The 20,538-nt window shown below is 41.2% G+C and overlaps 1 protein-coding gene and 2 long non-coding RNA genes across 3 annotated transcripts in view; all 3 read right to left on the reverse strand.

Moving 5' to 3' along the window:
• LOC309475590 (uncharacterized protein) overlaps positions 1 to 20,538 on the reverse strand; it is a 335,445-nt gene that overhangs the window by 170,309 nt on the left and 144,598 nt on the right. The window lies entirely within an intron of this gene.
• Positions 11,045 to 11,955, reverse strand: LOC309475133. The gene is made up of 2 exons (XR_014197524.1): positions 11,914 to 11,955; positions 11,045 to 11,805 (listed from the first exon to the last, which is right to left on the reverse strand). It is a non-coding gene; the product is annotated as an uncharacterized lncRNA (long non-coding RNA).
• On the reverse strand, positions 15,067 to 16,529 carry LOC309475706. Its single transcript, XR_014197795.1, has 2 exons — positions 16,191 to 16,529; positions 15,067 to 15,245 (listed from the first exon to the last, which is right to left on the reverse strand). It is a non-coding gene; the product is annotated as an uncharacterized lncRNA (long non-coding RNA).

The following is a 20,538-nucleotide window of genomic DNA, read 5'->3' on the forward strand; positions in this document are numbered from 1 at the left end:
ATTGACACTCAGACCCAAATCCTCGAGGTGATCGAGTAAAATGGTCGTGTGTTCTATGAGCACTGCGCGAGATTGCGCTAGAATCAGCCAATCGTCCAAATAGTTCAGCACTCGCATGCCTCTCATTCTGAGGGGTGCGAGCGCCGCGTCCATGCACTTCGTAAATGTACGGGGTGCTAGGGACAAACCGAACGGCAGGACTGTGTACTGATATGCCTGGCCCTCGAAGGCGAATCTCAAATATCGCCTGTGACGTGACGCTATCTGTATTTGAAAATACGCGTCTTTCAGATCTATTGACACAAACCAATCTCCTTGGCGAATCTGCACAAGGATTTGCCTGGTCGTGAGCATCCTGAACTGTCGCTTCACAAGCACTTTGTTCAGCTGCCTTAGATCTAGTATGGGTCTGAGACCCCCGTCTTTTTTCGGTACCAGGAAGTATCTGCTGTATAGCCCTCCCTCGCTCTGATCTTGAGAGAGAGGTTCTATGGCCCCTTTGCTCAATAGTTTCGTCACTTCGGCTCGAAGTAGATGTGCTACTTCTGTTTTTACCGTGGTCTCGACGCGCGCCACATAGCGGCGAGGGCGTCGGCGAAACTGCAGCGAATAGCCTCTTTCTATAATGTTCAGCACCCATTTCGAAACCCCGGGTAGCTTTGCCCATGCGTCTGCATGGATAGCTAGGGGTCGAATACGAAGCGCGCTCCGCTCGCTCAGCGATGGAGAAGCTTCGGTGTGCTGTAACACAAGCGTGTCGCTCGTGACATTTGAGGCATGGGGCGCGCTGATGACAGCGGGCAGATTGCCCGCGCTCGACTCCTCTACGGTGGTTAACCGCGAGGGGGAGGGCTGGGCGGTTCCCGTGGGAACTGTCATGTCTATGTGTGGATGTGGGCGCGGGACAGCGGGCACATTTATCACACTGAAAGCATCGTTCGCTTGCGTGAAGCGAGTGCACTTTGGTTTCGTTTTTACAGAAACCGTGAGACATGCATAACGTGGTGTTAGTGGGCACTGGGTAGTGGGCACGTTCACCATGTTTGAAGCGCAACCGATCTGAGTCGGTTTTATGTGCGCGAGCCCTGTGTGACAGGCTGTGCTTATGTGTAGGGATGGGCACTGGGCAGTGGGCATTCTTACTACACACGAAACACCATCGGCCGTGGCCGGGACACCAGAAAACACACTCTTTTGGGGATTTATCTGGGTAGCCGTGAAAACGGCATTTGTGTGCAGGCAAGCGGGTGACAGAACCGACTTGTTGGCTGCAGAAAACACTGGAACAGTCACATTTTCTGGAACTGGACGAGCGAATAGCTTTGGTGTGAGTCCGGCCGCAGCGGGACTGGAACACCGTCGTTTTCCTAGCTGTGCTAGGACGACTTCGGGGCCTCGGGCTTCACCGTGATCCTAGGTCGCGAGCCGCGTCCTGCGGGGCGGCGACCGGATGAGCGGGAGCGCGGTCTCGCGCTTCTGGCCTGGCGGCGCTGTGAAGTGGAGGCAGTGGACGGTGGCTGTGGCTGTGAGCTCTGAGCAGACGGTTTCGCACGGCCTGCTGCAGAGCTGGAGCGCTTCGGGAGGAAGTGCTTCATGGCCTGAGACGCTTTCTGTACCTCTGCGAATCTCTCCGCGAAATCTTTGACGGAGGATCCAAAGAGGCCTGTGGCGGAAAGCGGGGCGTCGAGGAACGCGGTGCGTTCAGACTCGGCCATTTCCGAGAGCGTCAGCCAGAGATGTCTCTCAGACACGGTGAGAGAAGCCATAGTCCGTCCAATGGCTTGCGCTGCGGACTTAGTAGCACGAAGAGCGAGGTCCGTGGCACTCCTTAAGTCCGGCACACAGATCGCGTCAGGTCCTTCCTCATCCAGCTTACGGAGGAGATCGGCCTGGAAGATCTGGAGCGTTGCCATGGTGTGCAACGCTGACGCAGCTTGCCCGGCGGCGGAGAAAGCGCGGTGGAGCAAGCTCGACGTCGTGCGGCAAGCTTTAGAGGGCAGGGCCGGCTTAGCGCGCCGTCCAGCGGAGGGCGGGCATAAGTGGGCCGCTATCGCCTCTTCAACCGGCGGCAGCGAGAGGTATCCTCTGTTCTTGGCATCGTCAACGGCGGAGAATGCCAAAGAAACAGCAGGACGCACTCTAGCAGAATAGGGGGCGCTCCAGGACTTGGCGACTTCTTCGTGTAACTCAGGAAGAAAAGGCGCCGGTCTGGACACAGGCGAAGCGCGCTCCCCAGGCAGGAAAAATCCATCCAGCCGGTTGTGAGCGGGCTGCTCAGGCGAAGACCACTCGAGGCCGAGGCTCGCCGCGGCCTGTGCGAGTACTCGCATGAGTTCCGTCTCAATAGAAGCTCTCTTGCCTGACGAAGTGCGGGCAGGGGGTGCGGGGTCCTCAGAGCCCGCCCAATCCTCACTGCCTGACGCCAGGATAGAGCAGGAATCATCCTCTCCCAGCAGGGCTTCCTCATCCGCGATATCAACGGAAGCGGCGGCAGACGGCGGCCGCTGTCCGTCAGGAAGCGAAACAGAAGAAGCCGGGGAAGCAAGCGGGCGAACCGGCGAGCTTTGGCGGCTGAGGGAGGGTTCCGGGGCCCGCTGGGCACGGCGCTTTTTACGGCGCGACGCCGCGGCGGGCGGGGGAGCAGTCTCGGTGAAGACGGCTAGGCGAGTCCTCAGAGTCGCCATTGCCATCAGCTCGCAGTGAGGGCATCCGCCGTCAGCGAGCGCGAGAGCTGCATGTTCCTCACCCAGGCAGGAAACGCAGATCACGTGGCGGTCCCCGTCGCTGAGTGTGGCTCTGCACGAGCCGCAGGAAGGCATCTTTAAAAAGACGCTAGCTCTTTTAGAAATGTGTGTCGCGGCGGCGACACACACACACAGAAATACAGTGCAAATAAAAGAGAAGGATATAAGCGCCGGAAAGCGCAGCAGGAAGGCAGGAAGGCGGCGCGGCCAGCGACTTCAGTGACTCGTCCCGCTGAAGGTGCTCTCTCTCGACGGCGCGGCTTCTAATCCAGCTCCAGCGATGCGTGTGCTTCGCTTGAAGGATGAAAAATCAGATAATAGCTGCCTGCGAGCGATATTTATAGGCCTAGACCACGCCCATTTCGGCGGGACGTGACGCAGCGGGCGCGAAGTGCCCTGATTGGGTCTGGCGTCACGCCAGGCCTCGCTCGATAGGCTGCTGCAGTTGCCGCAGAGCAGCCAATAGGCGCGCGAGCTGTCTCGCCTATGTCTGCATTGCTGCTGCAACGCGTTTTGCATTATTACAAAATTAAGGATAATTTTTGGCTTCAATATCTCGCGGAAAAGGATTTTCCCCTAGCGTAAGATATCTTACGCAGTACGAGAGACCTCTCGTAAGAGAACACAAGTACACAGTCAAACAATACAATTTCACACAGAAAAGTTCATCGTAATAAAGCATGTGGTGTATAGGTAACTTACTGTAATTCAATGTTGCCACTGAAATGTTCAGATTATTTTAGAAATGTACTGGTTGTTCTGGGGAAACAAAATAACAAAGCTAATTATTAACAACATAATATTTATTGACCAGTAAATGGGTCATTATACGAAAACGTGCCATTTCCCACTTTTAATGTTTGATTTTCAAAGTACTGTTTTGAAAATCTTTAAGCCCCTTTTTGGATGAAGTAGATCCTTACCTCTTAGGAAAATGTGCCGTGCCATCTCAGGCTATCTTATTTTTTTTCATATAACCAACGCAAATGTGTGTGTTTGGTCAACCCTGTTACCGACATATTAATTACATTTTGAAAAGGTTTTAAATACATATATAGAACAAATCGTATATACTGTGAAAGATAAACCCACCCTTGTTACATTAATAGTGTTTGTGAATTGAGAATATTGAAAGTTTTATTTTTTTTAGCGGATGAATACGTTCATTTCCAAATGACACTCTCCCAGCATCTTCTGTTTTAAGAAAAATGTATGGAAACAAAAATAAAACACCTCAATTCAATTTTGAGTGGATTATTAGCCTCTCTTACTAAACATTTACAATTAGTTGATTACATTTTTATTTTCATTTTTTAAATGATATTAGAATATTATACAAGTAACAGGGTTGACACATCAGTAACAGGGTTGACAACAGTTACCGTATTGGTTATACCGTTTGTTTGAGTTACAGTTATGGGTGTAATGGAGTCTTAATTGGACATTCATAAACCTTTAATTCAACATGACTAATCAGCATATTTTGGAGACAGCTCTATTGAGATATTTTAGCATAAAAATTATGAATAATTATGATGATTCTGCAGATGTAAATGTAAACCAATTGTTTTATTAAAACATTAACATTACATTGCAATTAAATGACCAATTGAACATGTTTGGCCATAACAGAATAAGCAAAAAACACTAACGATCACTTACTAAAGGCCACTATAAAAAAGTATTAAAAAAACCTCTCTCCTTCTTTGACCTTTCCCACTTACAAAGCATGTAGAAGTCTGTAATTGATATCATAGGTACACTTCAACTGTGAAAGACGGAATCTAAAACAAAAATCCAGAAAATCACATTCTATGATTTTTAAATAATTAATTAGCATTTTATTGCATGACATAAGTATTTGATCACCTACCAACCAGTAAGAATTCCGGCTCTCACAGACCTGTTAGTTTTTCTTTAAGAAGCCCTCCTGTTCTCCTCTCATTAGTCATTACCTGTATTAACTGCACCTGTTTGAACTCGTTACCTGTATAAAAGACACCTGTCCACACACTCAATCAAACATACTCCAACCTCTCCACAATGGCCAAGACCAGAGAGCTGTGTAAGGACATGAGGGATAAAATTGTAGACCTGCACAAGGCTGGGATGGGCTACAGGACAATAGGCAAGCAGCTTGGTGAGAAGGCAACAACTGTTGGTGCAATTATTAGAAATTGGAAGAAGTACAAGATGACGGTCAGTCTCCCTCGGTCTGGGGCACCATGCAAGATCTCACCTCGTGGGGCATCAATGATAATGAGGAAGGTGAGGGATCAGCCCAGAACTACACGGCAGGACCTGGTCAATGACCTGAAGAGAGCTGGGACCACAGTCTCAAAGAAAACCATTAGTAACACACTACGCCGTCATGGATTAAAATCCTGTAGCGCACGCAAGGTCCCCCTGCTCAAGCCAGCGCATGTCCAGGCCCGTCTGAAGTTTGCCAATGACCATCTGGATGATCCAGAGGAGGAATGGGAGAAGGTCATGTGGTCTGATGAGACAAAAATAGAGCTTTTTGGTCTAAGAAGAAGTTTGTTGAAGTCTGTTTGGAGGAAGAAGAAGGATGAGTACAACCCCAAGATCACCATCCCAACCGTGAAGCATGGAGGTGGAAACATCATTCTTTGGGTATGCTTTTCTGCAAAGGGGACAGGACGACTGCACCGTATTTAGGGGAGGATGGATGGGGCCATGTATCGCGAGATCTCTATCGCGAGACCTCAGTAAGAGCATTGAAGATGGGTCGTGGCTGGGTCTTCCAGCATGACAACGACCCGAAACACACAGCCAGGGCAACTAAGGAGTGACTCCGTAAGAAGCATCTCAAGGTCCTGGAGTGGCCTAGCCAGTCTCCAGACCTGAACCCAATAGAAGATCTTAGGAGGGAGCTGAAAGTCCGTATTGCCCAGCGACAGCCCCGAAACCTGAAGGATCTGGAGAAGGTCTGTATGGAGGAGTGGGCCAAAATCCCTGCTGCAGTGTGTGCAAACCTGGTCAAGAACTACAGGAAACGTATGATCTCTGTAATTGCAAAGGTTTCTGTACCAAATATTAAGTTCTGCTTTTCTGATGTATCAAATACTTATGTCATGCAATAAAATGCAAATTAATTACTTAAAAAAATCATACAATGTTATTTTCTGGATTTTTGTTTTAGATTCCGTCACTCACAGTTGAAGAGTACCTATGATAAAAATGACAGACTTCTACATGCTTTGTAAGTGGGAAAACCTGCAAAATTGGCAGTGTATCAAATACTTGTTCTCCCCACTGTATATTATGTAAATACTATTAGTAAGAAAAGTACGTCTGTGAAAATTCTCAGTCACCCAGGTCATAGTTATCCAAGAAGGGTTGGCTCAGGGGTGACAACCCCACAGAGGTTAAATACCTGGCACTCCCCATCAGTCATTTAGAACTGAAGAAACACCTTGGATGAGAGGCAAAGCAAAGTCCAGTTGCCCTTGATTTAACCCTTCTTGGGTATACAACATGGGTAAGACACACAAAAGCATACTTTCGTCAACCCTGTTACCCTGGAATGATAACAGGGTTGACGGTAACAGGGTTGACGAAAAATGTTATTGGCGGCCATTACTAGCCATGAGGTATAGGTAATGACACCACATTATGTGCCTTATTGAGAGGCTTAAATGTTGTAATATATGTACATTTTTAAATATGTACAAATAACTTTTTAACGTATGCTTTTCTGGTAACAGGGCTGACACAGTGAGCGTGTCCCTGTCTTTCAGACATTACATAAACTCAAAGAAAATTCATTAAAAGAAGATAACACTTACTTGTCTTCTACCATCAACATCATGAAAGGCAAATGATGTCACTTCCTGGAACTGATGCAACTTTTGGAACAGTCTATTTTTTTTAAAGAGGTGTTTTCATAAAAAGTAACAGGGTTGACGAGAACCTAGGGACCCGACTAAATTGTGTTTTTTTTCTAAATTTGACACATGTTAAGAATAAAATCCATTCATGACTAATGAACTGACACTTAAGGCTTTATACAAGTATATGTTTTTTTATGATATTTTGACTTTTTTGGCCTCGATAGCAAGTAGAAGTAGAAAAATCATACTGAGGGACAGGCCATTTTCAACATTTCTGCAAGATGCTTTGCACAAAAATGTGATTAAAATCCTTTAAAAACAAAAGAAACCGAAATTAATTTATTTTTATATTATGAGACATATTATGGAAACTAAATTATAAAATATTTTATTTGTTTTATGGTTTATTAAGATTTACAGAGCTTTTTTTTTCTGAGGGACACAAAATGGCACGTTTTCGTATAATGACCCAAATGGCTCTATAATGGTATTTGAGAGAATGAGGGCACCTGTAGTAAGTAAAGTTAGGCTAATCAAAAACAGACCAAACTATATAACGTTAACCTGCTTTTGTTATTCATAACAAACGCCAATGACGACAGCAGGAATCAGCTACATAAGTTAGGCTATATCAGCAATTTGAAGACAGAGTTGTACAGAATATGTTGAATGAATGACTAAATCAATCTAAGACAATAAGTCAATCATTTCCATTTGCTCATTAGATCAACGTATAGTTAGCATCGCGGGCCGGCTAAAACCTTCATACCAGATACTGTGCAATAAACGAGTGGTAAACACTGTAAAAACGTAGTAATGTATAATACATTTAGTTTAAATATATGTGTGTTTGAATATATAGTGAGTAGACTCTGTATATTATTTGGCGAGTTTACAAACCTTGTAACGGAGAGCCGAACAAACGTCGGTAGCTTTGATGAGAGGAGCCGTTACTTTCCCGATGACGTCGATCAGCTGAGCTTTGATTGCGCGCGAGCAGGCGGAGCATCACTGAAGTGACGACAGCTGAGGAATAGCAGCAGTTTCGTGACAGAATAAAACTTTTCTTCCGACTCCTGGTTCTTCTTCTTCATATTATTATTCATATTATTAGTGTTGTTGTTTAAGGTTTAAATTAATCAATAAAATAGGCCTATACTAAATAAATATAAGCTACCCAGGTGAAAAAGACGTAGGCTACTGTTAAATGTATTAAAAATGCATTAAAGTATATTTGTATTGTAGGCCTACTAAAAACACACTCAAGTACATTTTTAATACATTTAATAGTCCGTCTTTTTAACCTGGGTATGTATACTGAATCAAACTTAAGTAGCCTATTATAATAATAATAATAATAATAGGATAATAATAATCTTATTCTGGCCTCACTGAACCATTGGGTTCCTCCAGATGCTGGCTTTAACATAAGAGATCTTCCAGGAACCACTTAAATGTTAAAAGATCTTTCGATAACCCTTTTATCGCATTCAAGTTCCTCTATTTTCCCCCAAAGCACTTCGAGGTCTCATGGTAATGAAAAGGTGACTCCAGAACCTCTGAACTAAATACAAAGTGCTTAAAGGATCCCATAAGTTCCAGCAAGAACCTCAAAAATGGTCAATGCTCCTCCAGTAACCCTACTATAGGAGAAAGAGCTTTGAGGCACTTAAATTACATTTTGAAGTTCCTTGAGTATCCGACAGGATATTTGAGGCTCCTTTAGTTTTTACAGTGTAGGTTTTTAACAGGTGTTCAGTGCTTTTCTCACATGTAACTTTATAATTAGTAAATCTCAGAAGCATGAAGATGTTATTCAAATCATTTGATATGATCACTGAAGAACAGTGGATTTCAGAATCCAACCAATCAATACCATTATGGGTAAGTGTCAATATTGTATAAAAACATGTTCAACCAGTTGATTAAATTGATTACATATTAAAGGTGCAATAGGTGATTCTCTACAGAATTATATATTTTTTATTCTGGTTGAAAGTCTCCTCATATCCTGATAGCAATCACTATGTAAAGCGGTCTAAAGGTATTTTTATAAATAAATATCGTTTGAAGGTGTAGGACCATAAAATGTATTTCATTTGTTTTATATGATTATATAATAATTTTATATAATAGTAATTCATGGCCCTTGACTAATTTCTTTTTATTTATGTAGGCCTGTCTACAAAAAAAGTGCTCAAAAGGAAAGCAGTTGCATCACCTTCCCCACGAGCCAAAATGATTAGTGTGTGCCGTCCCTCCAATCCCGCCTTCTCATTTGAGAAAAAAAAAATGGCCGCCCCTCACTCACATTTGAACACTATCAGCTGCGTGTCAAGGGATATAAACTCTCTATCAGATAAGATATGTATATTTCATTTTATATGAACCAAGTTTTACTGTTGCTTTTATATAATTGGATAATCTTGAAAAAATGTTGGAATTCAGTAACGTCACACTCAAGAATGAACAAACTTAATGAAGCCAGCCGAACTACCACAGCTAAACAGCTAGCACACATTTGGGACCCAAGTGAGCCCATATAATGAACATCTGAAAGGGCTTCAATTAGAGCCCTCTGTGGACCCATCATGTGTCCCTATGGTCTAACATACATGGCCCATGTGGAGCCAATGGACACATTTCTCTGGGCCCTATTTGAGTTTTCCTGCAGGGAACATGGGAATGTTGGCTGGGACGTTTATCTCATCAGTGTCAACACTACACATTAATTCTTTGTTTGTGTTGTTATTTTCATGTCTCATTTCATATATTGTTGTCCCTTTGAGTTCCAGACCACATCCTGTAGATGTTTGACAGTCTCTCAGCAGACACAAACTGACCCTTAATGTTGTTAACATATTAAGTGAGATTTTAAAGTTCAGACTTTCTGTTTATTCTAGGGATGCACCGAATATTCGGCCACCGAAAATTTTCGGCCGAAAATGGCCCAAAAGTGTATTTTCGGTTTTCGGCCGAAAGACTTTTATCACCGAAACAATACGGCCGAAATGTTGTGATGACGCAAACAGCAGATACCGCGACCTGCACGTGCTTGTCTGAAGCAACATATCTGCGGTGTGGACGTATTTCAATATATCTGAGAGTGACCCACGGACAGCGATTTTTAAAACACAGACGTCCCAAGTCTTCCGGAAGTTCCGGGAGTCTCCTGCGTATTGATAGCGGCTCCCTGATGCCCGCAAATTAGTTTAAATCTCCCGGAATCGCGAGCGAGCATGAGCGCGCATACGTAGCGCGCGCGCGGCAGAGAGAGGGAGCGAGAGACCTTGCGTGTGTGTGCAGAGCAGCCGTCATTTATCAGAGGTGTGTGTGTTTACCTTAGCTGTTTATGGTTTTTGCAACTCACGTCCATGAGCATATAGCTGCAGATATTATTATGGGCTATGGCAGTATTGACCTAAATGCACTTTGTTTTTATGAGAGAACATTTCATTTTTAAACCTTTCTGCAGGCCAGTAGGCTTTTACATTATTATTTAATGTACACATGAGTGGGGTCAAGTTAAACATTTAATTTTATACTTTGCAATGTGCTAAATAAATATTTGCATACAATTTTAATTGATTTATTCTTTGAAACTTTAATATTAATTTATGCAATGCCTTGATTATAGTAAAGTTAGTACACAGTCATAGCCATAAATGCAATGGTACTAATAATTGGCATAATTTATTTCGGTGTTTCGGTTTTCGGTTTTCGGCCTTAGTTTCCTCTTTTTCGGTTTTCGGTTTCGGCCAAGAATTTTCATTTCGGTGCATCCCTAGTTTATTCCCTACTAGTATTTAATTCATCACTTCTTCATGACATTCTGCATTCTTCTTTGATGTTGAATGAAAACATATTGATTTAATTTTTTTTCCCTTGGGGAATAACTGTTGTGCATTTTTATTATTTATTTGTTGTATGGTTCTGTCTTATCACTTAAAAACATCTGAAACTATATTTAGTATTTTAACTACTGCATCAGTCAGAGTTTTTTTACTCAGACGCGCTTGTCTTGCAGATGAAGCTTATGGAGTGACTAAACTGACTGAACATGAACTGATACATCATGTTGCTTATAATCCCAGTGGAATGTATGAGGTCCCAGTTTAGGGGATTGTGGGCCCTACTTACTTTTACTGTATTTAAAAATGTATAGTCTTCAGCTTCTTCCTAAAATGTAATCTTATTTAAACACTTAAATTTTAAATTCACAAAATTTCATTTGTTCATAATTAACTAAAAGACAATCAAAAGCAGTGATATACCATAATAGACAACAACGAGGGCGTATTTTTTTTCTTCAAAGTGGGTAAACAAACTCGCCCACCAAGTTGGGACAGGTTCTCATCAATGTCTGTTTTAAAATCAAGTTTAACTTCTCTGTACGGTTCCAGTAGAGCTATTGTCACGGTAAAGATCCAATGAAGACGATGAATATAGAAAAGTAACAAAGAGTCTTTTAATAAGTAACTCAGAATACAACCATTAGGTGAGACAGCATGCAAGGAACAAACAATAACCAACAATGACAAAGGACATGAAGAGAACTTAAATACAGATGAACAATGATGACAACAGCTGAAGACAATGATTGATGATGACGAGATGACTGGCAGGTACGGGTAATGGCGAAGGACGTGCAGGTGTGGGCCAAGGAGGATGCTGGGAACTGTAGTGCAGACGGTGACTAACAGATGACAGTGACGAATGACAGTGATGGTGACGATGACAGTGATGGTGAAAGCTATAGAGCTGCAGGTGAACATAATTTCCTATTTGACCAAAGAGAAAACAAAATTACAAATTAGGTGCAAAAAAAAAATCATACACAAAAATCTGAAATCAGTATTTTAGCACAGCATGCTTATAGTTCTATTTCAATTTTGGTATTTTAAACATAGCATTTAAAAAACACTGCATCCATTCTTTTTTTATTTTTGTCATCATGCAAAAAGTCACAAAGTGCAACATTTAATAATAATAATAATAATAATAATAATAAAAAATCATCAAGAATCAAAAAGAATCAGATCCAGCACTGTGGGTCTGATGTCTCTCTTGTTCAGCTCTTCTTAATCTGATGTCATAAACCAGCACAATGAAAGCAGCCGCAGCGGCCACGCCCACCAGAGCAATGACGACCAATCGGATCACAGCATCAGTTCCTCCACAATAATGGACTTCATCTGAAGAGAGAACTTAAGCACAGAATTTTTTTTTTTTTTTTTTAAATATACACTAATATAATACTAATGTACTGTGACAGAGATTGGTTGAGTAAATAAATAATATCACAGCTAACGTACCTGAACACAACCGACAGAGATCGGTAATGCAGACGTGTTTGGGACTAGTGGAAGTGAGGTGTGCTTATAGTGTCTTAATAGAGTATTGCGCTAATTACACACGTCATTTTTGTTTTATTAGATGAGCTATGTACACATTTTAAATGGATTGATATCTACAATATTTACAGTTTTTTACGATTGCTATGACAGATTTTTCAATACATTTAACAATTTTCCAAAACTCTTAACACAGTTAGCACTACATCTGTCTGTGTAAGCTATACTATTAACACATTTCTTGTTGCTTTTACACAAAATGTATACAATTAACACAAATTTAAAATGCTTGAACTTCTTTTACACACAAGCTCAAACAAGAACAAAACAATGGATTTTTACTGCCAAATTTACCAATGCTTTAACACTGTATGTCAGAACAGATAACACCATGTTCTAAACCTAACCTTACAGGCTAAAGTCAAGGTAAACAGCTGCTTATATTGTGAACTGAAACACAAATATATCCCCTGTATTTTATTCTATTCTTACTGAGAAACAGCTGATTGAATTATGCAAATAATTAGAAGATCTTTTTATTTATTTATTTATTTTTATTCTTCTGGTGCTTTTTCTGTTCGTATATTTTGTATTTTCACATTATTCCATTGCTAGTGAGAAACAGCTGATTGAAGTTATGCAAATAAGGGACAATGTGGCATTCCACCATTCCCGTCTAGTCACAGCCTGGTTTGACGCCCATCAGAGGATGATGTCCATTTTCCTTGCCCCTTACTTCCCTTTCCTCAACCCCTTTGAGGAGTTTTCTCAGCCTGGAGATGAAAGGTTTTTGACCATAGTCCACAGGACCAAATGTCCCTCCTGTATGCAAAAGATGCTGCATACAAGACATCACAGCTGAACACTACCAGGGGTGGATAAGGCATGTTACTGTAAAAGATTCTTCCCAAGATGCCTTGCCAGGGAAGATTTCAGGTGTGATGTGGATGAGAACGTGGACAAATGCAGAAGACCGGGCAGATTAGAAGATGACCTTTTCTGTTTGTATTTTTTGTATTTTCACATACAGTAATACTGTAAATGGCAGCTATATTGCATATTTTTGTTATCTTTGTTATCTGTCCTTTTGCAAATAAAGCCGTTACTGCAGTAATTCTGTCTCTGTCATCTTTTTTTCATAAACCATACATTCCATAAAGCTACTCTAAGAAAGGTCATTTATTTTGTTGTATTGAATTTTTGCTGCAAAAAAACAACAACAAAATGCATTTACATTACAAACAAAACAAAAATGTAGAGAGACTTCAAAAGAAACTGCAGTGCAAAACACAATCTATGATCAATACAATATCTATAGATATAATAGATAGTATAATATATCTATAGAATAATATGTCTGTTGTATAAGGGCAGACCTGACACATATAAAATAATGCAGTTTCTGTAATTCCATCTGATGTTAGTGTTTTTTATGACATTGTGCTATGATTGACTAAATGTTCCTGGTGTAAGAGAACATGTGTTAATGTTTTGGTAGACATGGTGTATAGTGTTAGTGTATTATTGTATTTTGAAAATTAGTTTTGTAGTTTAGTTTATAATGTGTGATTTTGAGCATGAAATTAACCGTTTTGCCAATTGTGTGTTTTAGGTGTGTTGGTGTGTTAAGAGTTTAGGAAACTTGTTAAATGTATTGAAAAAACTGTCATAGCGATTGTAAAAAACTGTAATGACAATACTTTTAAATAAGACACAATTGCTTTCAGATTGAATTTAGGCTTTTATTCATCAAAGCACACATCAGCTAATACACAAAAGTGTGCATTGAGGGCACACATCGACCGCTAAGGGGGCGCTCGCGAGCACCCTTCTGAAGCCTAAAATGACAAATGAGACACCTTACGGTCTCATGGACTTAACGGACACACGGCAGCCATTTTTAAGTCCACAAGAACGTGGCTGCGACCGACATGGCATACTCTCTTGAGTACTTTGAATAAGTAATTACTTCACAACCACTAAAAAAGTATGTTCTATATACTATGAATTTGTGTAGTATGAAGGTAATCCAGATGTAGATTGTTCTCGCGTGTCAAGCAGGTTCGGTTGAGCTTCTGTGTTCCCTGATCAATAAAATGAGAACTAAGTGTGTCGATTTAATAGGCTATTTTTATCATGACAGAAAAATTACAGAAATTAAAGAAATATTATTGTTTGGGTTAGTTACGCCTAATTCTACTTTACTTTGCAATGCCGTTTGATTGATTAGGCTACTCATCAAACGGCAACAATAAAACAATTGTTACAAACGATAAAAGATACATAATGCCGATTTTAAGCAGATAAACACCTAATTCATAAATTAGTTCACCACATCTTGACAGAAATAAAGACATCTCACCGTTGGTTATTATTATTATTTTTTTGTAATTGTTTCTTTGTGGGTAGGCTACTGCACTGAAGGTCTGTTGTAGCTATCTTTCTATATATGTATGTTGAATTATCGAATAAAAAAAATTGCCTGTTGATTGAAGCTGCACTACCGCCTTGCGCCTGATTATTAATGTGACATTCGTCATGCTTCCGGTCTGAGGCTGGTGCTGCGGGTCTGCATCTGGATACTGTATACCCAGTTTCTGCTGTGCGACAACCATGCCAAAACGCGGGAACTTCCGCCAATAGTTATAGGAATATAAAAAACGTTCCTCCAGTGTGAAAGCCCCTTGTGTCTCCAAGCGAGACAAATGAATGACTGTGTGTCGTAAAGGGTTCATTACGCGAAGCTTTTCAATACGGTGTACGTTGTGGCCATCTGGTGGTCAAATAATGAATATCACCTTCGTGTATAACAATTGGATTTAAACAATTGTTTAGCCGTACAGGATCAGGCTACAGCCTGAAAAGTGTATGTAGGCCTAATGTCCAATATAAAAAAAACATCTTGAAAAATTGATAATTTTGAGAACGATTTTGTCATTTACAATATGAAATGAACTTTAGGCTATATTAATTATACTACACCTACCGTAAACAGTAACACTGAACGTCTAACTCCTTGTTATTGATAATGGTCCTAAATGTAAAGACTCCACTGTCAGTGGTTCTGCTGTCGTTGATGGTGAGAGATCCGTTTCTCTCCAGCTTCAGTCTGTCTTTGAATCTCTCATCATAATACTTTGGATTGCCCAAGTTAATTGTGTAAGCTATGCGACTGGTGTCAAACCTCCATTCGATCTCATCCGTCAACTGTACTTCAGAAACATTCGAGTCCAGAGTGACAGAGTCTCCCAGCATTACTGACTGAACTTCATGTGATTCAACCTGAAAAACACCTGCAGATCGAGATTACACGGCTTAAAGGGGTGGTTCGGGATTTTTGACATCGGACCTCATTTTTAAGTCAGCCTGGTTGTTATTCATCAGTGGAGACATTTTTTTTATTTTTATTATCCAGTCCTTATATTTGGATAGTTAGCCGATGCTAGGCTAGCGCGAGTCAATGGTATATGTGTTAGCCAGCCATTAAAAACCGTTTTACCCACTCCACAGTGCACCAAACGCAAATCAATTATAACACTTGACTATCGATGTATATGTCCGTTGAGAGAATAATGTTAGAAATCAAACTTACCTTTCATCACATTGCATTAGTTATAATTTGTTCCCTGTAATCATGCCTTGTCTACAGCAGCAGCGGAGTGATATTGATTACCTAGGCAACCGAGTGAGCCGGTACACACATGACGCAAGTGTATTTACCTGCCGCTGGTACACTGATTACAGTGCGCTTCTGTTCTGTGTTTACTTTTTGCCGCATTACTAACCGGAGCAAAGTAAAATTCCGCAGCTGCTGAGAAACTAGTTCCTTTGGGATCATTGAGATGAAAGGTAAGTTTGATTTCTAACATTATTCTCTCAACGGACATATACATCGATAGTCTAGTGTTATAATTGATTTGCGTTTGGTGCACTGTGGAGTGGGTAAAACGGTTTTTAATGGCTGGCTAACATATACCATTGACTCGCGCTAGCCTAGCATCGGCTAACTATCCAAATATAAGGACTGGATAATTAAAAAAAAAAAATGTCTCCACTGATGAATAACAACCAGGCTGACTTAAAAATGAGGTCCGATGTCAAAAATCCCGAACCACCCCTTTAAATATTTAAATAATGTAAATCTTCTTACCATAAGAAGTAGGCCTAGTATTGTGTGTATTATGTAACTATTTTGTGATAGGCCAAACATTGTTATGAAAAACAGATTTGTAACTTACCAACTAGACACAACAAAACGAGCAAAACAAACGTGCCAATCATTTTCGAGTCTCAAAATGTCACATAACAAGTCCGAAAATGTGATGTTATTTTAAGATAATGGATATGTTTTTTTTTGTTTGTTTTTTTGTTAAGCGAATGTTTCACAGATCCGCTTCATACTCAGCACTCTGCACGCCACCGTTATGTGCGCGCGCCTGTGGGCGTGAACTAGTGTGCAACAGTTGGTGACGTAGGCATCTGTTCAACCAATGAGAATTTTAGAGAGTGAGGTTCAGAGCTCTAGGTCCGGTTCTTCTTAAAGAAATCCACCCAATTAATTAAACTTCTAAGTAGGTTAATAATAAAACTGACATTGTAAATAACGTTTGCATCCAATTGCAATTGTGTAGCAAAGAAGCTGATAAGGACACTTTATCTATAATAAAGGACACACTATCTATAATTATTATGGGGATATAGGGATTGTCAAAGTTATTTTTTTTGTTTTTTTTTGTCATCTACTGAATTTTTCGTCAACGATACCAGGGACACCGAAACACCAGGGAAAATGAAATTTGGTGGGCATGTAGCCCCACTAGACTTTTACGGAAAAATTTCGTTTGGTCCCCCCCGCGCTGGGCCCCCCCCCCAAACCCCAAAAAATTCAGTTTTTCCTAAATAACTACCTGAACCGTGGCACCGAGGATGAAGAAATTTTTATGGTATGTTGGTCTTAAGAGCCCACATCAACCTAGCCCATAATCACTCATTTGTGATTTGCGCCCCTCCCATAAAAAATGAAAATGCAATATTATTCTGCTTTAATCGCCCCTATCTTCAGTTGAGATGTTCAGAACTGCACCATATTTCATTTGTATGATTAACTTGACATCCTCTGGGGGTATGCTAAGTTTCGTAGAATTTCATCCATGGGGGGGTATAAAATACACTGCTCAAAAAAATAAAGGGAATACTTTTTAATCAGAGAATAGCATCAAGTCAGTTAAACTCCTGGGATATTGATCTGGTCAGTTAAGTAACAGAGGGGGTTGGTAATCAGTTTCAGCTGCTTTAGTGTTAATGACATTAACAGCAGGTGCACTAGATGGGCAACAGTGAGACAACCCCCAAAACAGGAATGGTTTTACAGGTGGAGGCCACTGACATTTTTTCCCTACTCATCTTTTTGGACTGTTTTTCACCAGTTTTGCATTTGGCTAGGGTCAGTGTCACTACTGGTAGCATGAGGCGATACCTGGACCCTACAGAGGTTGTGCAGGCAGTCCAGCTCCTTCAGGATGGCTCATCAATACGTGCCATTGCCAGAAGGTTTGCTGTGTCTCAAGAGCATGGAGGAGATTCCAGGAAGACAGACAGCTACTCTAGGAGAGCTGGACAGGGCCGTAGAAGGTCCTTAACCCATCAGCAGGACCAGTATCTGCTCCTTTGTGCGAGGAGGAACATGATGAGCACTGCCAGAGCCCTACAAAATGACCTCCAGCAGGCCACTGGTGTGAATGTCTCTGACCAAACAATCAGAAACAGACTTCATGAGGGTGGCCTGAGGGCCCGACGTCCTCGAGTGGGCCCTGTGCTCACTGCCCAGCACCAGGGAGTTTGATTGGCATTTCCCATTGAACACCAGAATTGGCAGGTCCGCCACTGGTGCCCTGTGGTTTTCACAAATGAGAGCAGGTTCACCCTGAGCACGTGACAGACAGGAAAGGGTCTGGAGAAGCCGTGGAGAATGTTATGCTGCCTGTAACATCGTTCAGCATGACCGGTTTGGTGGTGGGTCAGTGATGGTCTGGGGAGGCATATCCATGGAGGGACGCACATACCTCTGCAGGCTAGACAATGGCACCCTGACTGCCATTAGGTATCGGGATGAAATCCTTGGATCCATTGTCAGACCCTATGCTGGTGCAGTGGGTCCTGGTTTCCTCCTGGTGCACAACAATGCCCGGCCTCATGTGGTGAGAGCATGCAGGCAGTTCCTGGAGGATGAAGGAATGATACCATTGAAGGGCCACCACGCTCACCTGACCTACATCCAATAGAACACCTCTGGAACATTGTGTTTCGGTCCATCTGACATCACCTGGTTGCACCTCAGAGTGTCCAGGAGCTCAGTGATCTGGGAGGAAATACCCCAGGACACCATCCGTCGTCTCATTAGGAGCATGCCCCAACGTTGTCAGGCATGCATACAAGCACGTGGGGGCCATACAAACTACTGAGTACCATTTTGAGTTGCTGCAATGAAATTTCAGCAAAATTTTCAAGCCGGCTGCATAATTTTTTCACTTATATTTCCGGGGTGTCTTTGAATTCAATCCTCTGTAGGTTGATCATTTTCGTTTCCATCAAACGATGTGGCATCCTTTCGTTCATAATACATTACCCAGTCCATATTAGTATAGATATCCAGCATGATATTTTTCCCCATTGAGATCTGATGTGTTTTCAAAGTGTTCCTTTAATTTTTTTGAGCAGTGTACACTCATCGGCCTGTAGATGGTGGTGTTGAGCGAAGGGTTGCTGGTTTAGGATGATACTGTCACACACACACACATGCAGGAATACAAACAAACGCAAGCATGCACACACACTGACATCCACACGCACAGACACACACCCATACACACACATACAAATCCACATGCACAGACACACACACACAAACACACACAAACACACACATGTACGCACGCATACATACACGCACAGACACACACACACACACACACACAGACACACACATACACAAACACACACACACACACACACACACAGACAGACATGCACATACTACTACTTTTTTTAGGTATATACATAAACACGCAATACAGCCAAATTGCTCCACGTCATTTATTTTTGTGGAAAGCCAGTGCAGGCCTGAGCGGCGGTCATATTTTGTACCGCCATGCGGTACATCTAGTTAATAACTTATTTTGTGAATAAACACTTTGTAGTGACATTCTGCATGATTGTTATTCCATCCATCAGTTCTCCATAACATTTATCCTATATGGTCACATTAGGGTCTGCAGGATCTTTGGCCGTAGACAGAGGAAACACTCTGGACAAGTGACCAGTCCAGCAGGACTATTTTTTCTTGTTTATGGTAATTACAGTTTTAAACTAAATATAGGCCTAAAAAATATTTCAAGAAAATTGAGCTTGGCTTGTAACTTAATTTATTGTGGGACACCACTTTTGTGTATTTTTTGGTGTATTGTTATGTCTTATTAGGTTAACATAATCTCAAATAATTTCAATAATTTCAAATAAATCAACATTTGTAACATTTTCAAAGCCCTTGCATTTAGACATATCATCAGTGACGTATAGATGTTGACCTCACAACTACTGTATCTCTCACCAAAGCAGAGGCGACCGCTTTCTTTGTTTTATTTTCCTTTGGACAATAGATTGTTTGGACCGCTTTGAAATAGTGTGATGATGTAACTCCCTCTTTCGCAGAGTGTGTGTGTCTGGTAGTGAACACTAGAGAGCGCTGACGACCTGTAATATTCTGCACAACACTTTTTTTTTTCTTTTTTTTTTTTGTGTGAATAATAATAATAACAATAAGCTTATATTGGCTACTGTTTTAGCGGAATACAAAATACAGATCTCAAGTAAATCAGGCATACAGTGTCTCTGTGTCTCTCTCCTGTCGGTCGGTTATGGGTGCGGCTCAGAATAGACCATCAGCACATTAATAACTTCTTATCATTTATCCAGTCAGATATCCCTGAAACATATATTAATATGGATTACTTAAAAAACGTCTTAATTTGCGGTATTCAGTGTCACTAGGAGAGGGGGGAACAACGTAACGCTTTTTGACTTTCTCTCAGTGTTTACTCTCAGTATTTCTTTTCCCCCACATTAATTTCACACGTATAGTATAATTATGTGGTTTTGTTTTATTAATACAGTGTATACTTTTTTTCTTGATATAGGCCTACCCCGAAAGAATGGAAGTGAAATGTGACAACATGCCCCATAGGTGGAACACATTGTAACATGACCACGTGACCGCTTAAAATGCTATTTGATCTAATAAAAAAAATATACAAGACAAACTAAAATATTTTCTCAATAAAATACCATTATTAACTTTTTCATACAAAATAATAGCATTTTTAAAATAATTAATAAGTAATAATAACTTTAATAAGTTTGACAACGAACACACCAGAAAACAGCTATACAACATAGTTCAAAACATAATAATAATTAATAATTTCTGAACATTGTTACTCAGTCTTTATTCACCTTTTTCTCATGTTTTATCAATAGAATTCATAAAAGTATATAATATATATCATAGTTTTAATAGGTGCTCATTGTAAC

The sequence above is a fragment of the Leuciscus leuciscus genome (assembly GCF_965113295.1).
Source record: "Leuciscus leuciscus genome assembly, chromosome: 15".
Classification (NCBI taxonomy): Eukaryota; Metazoa; Chordata; class Actinopteri; order Cypriniformes; family Leuciscidae; genus Leuciscus; species Leuciscus leuciscus.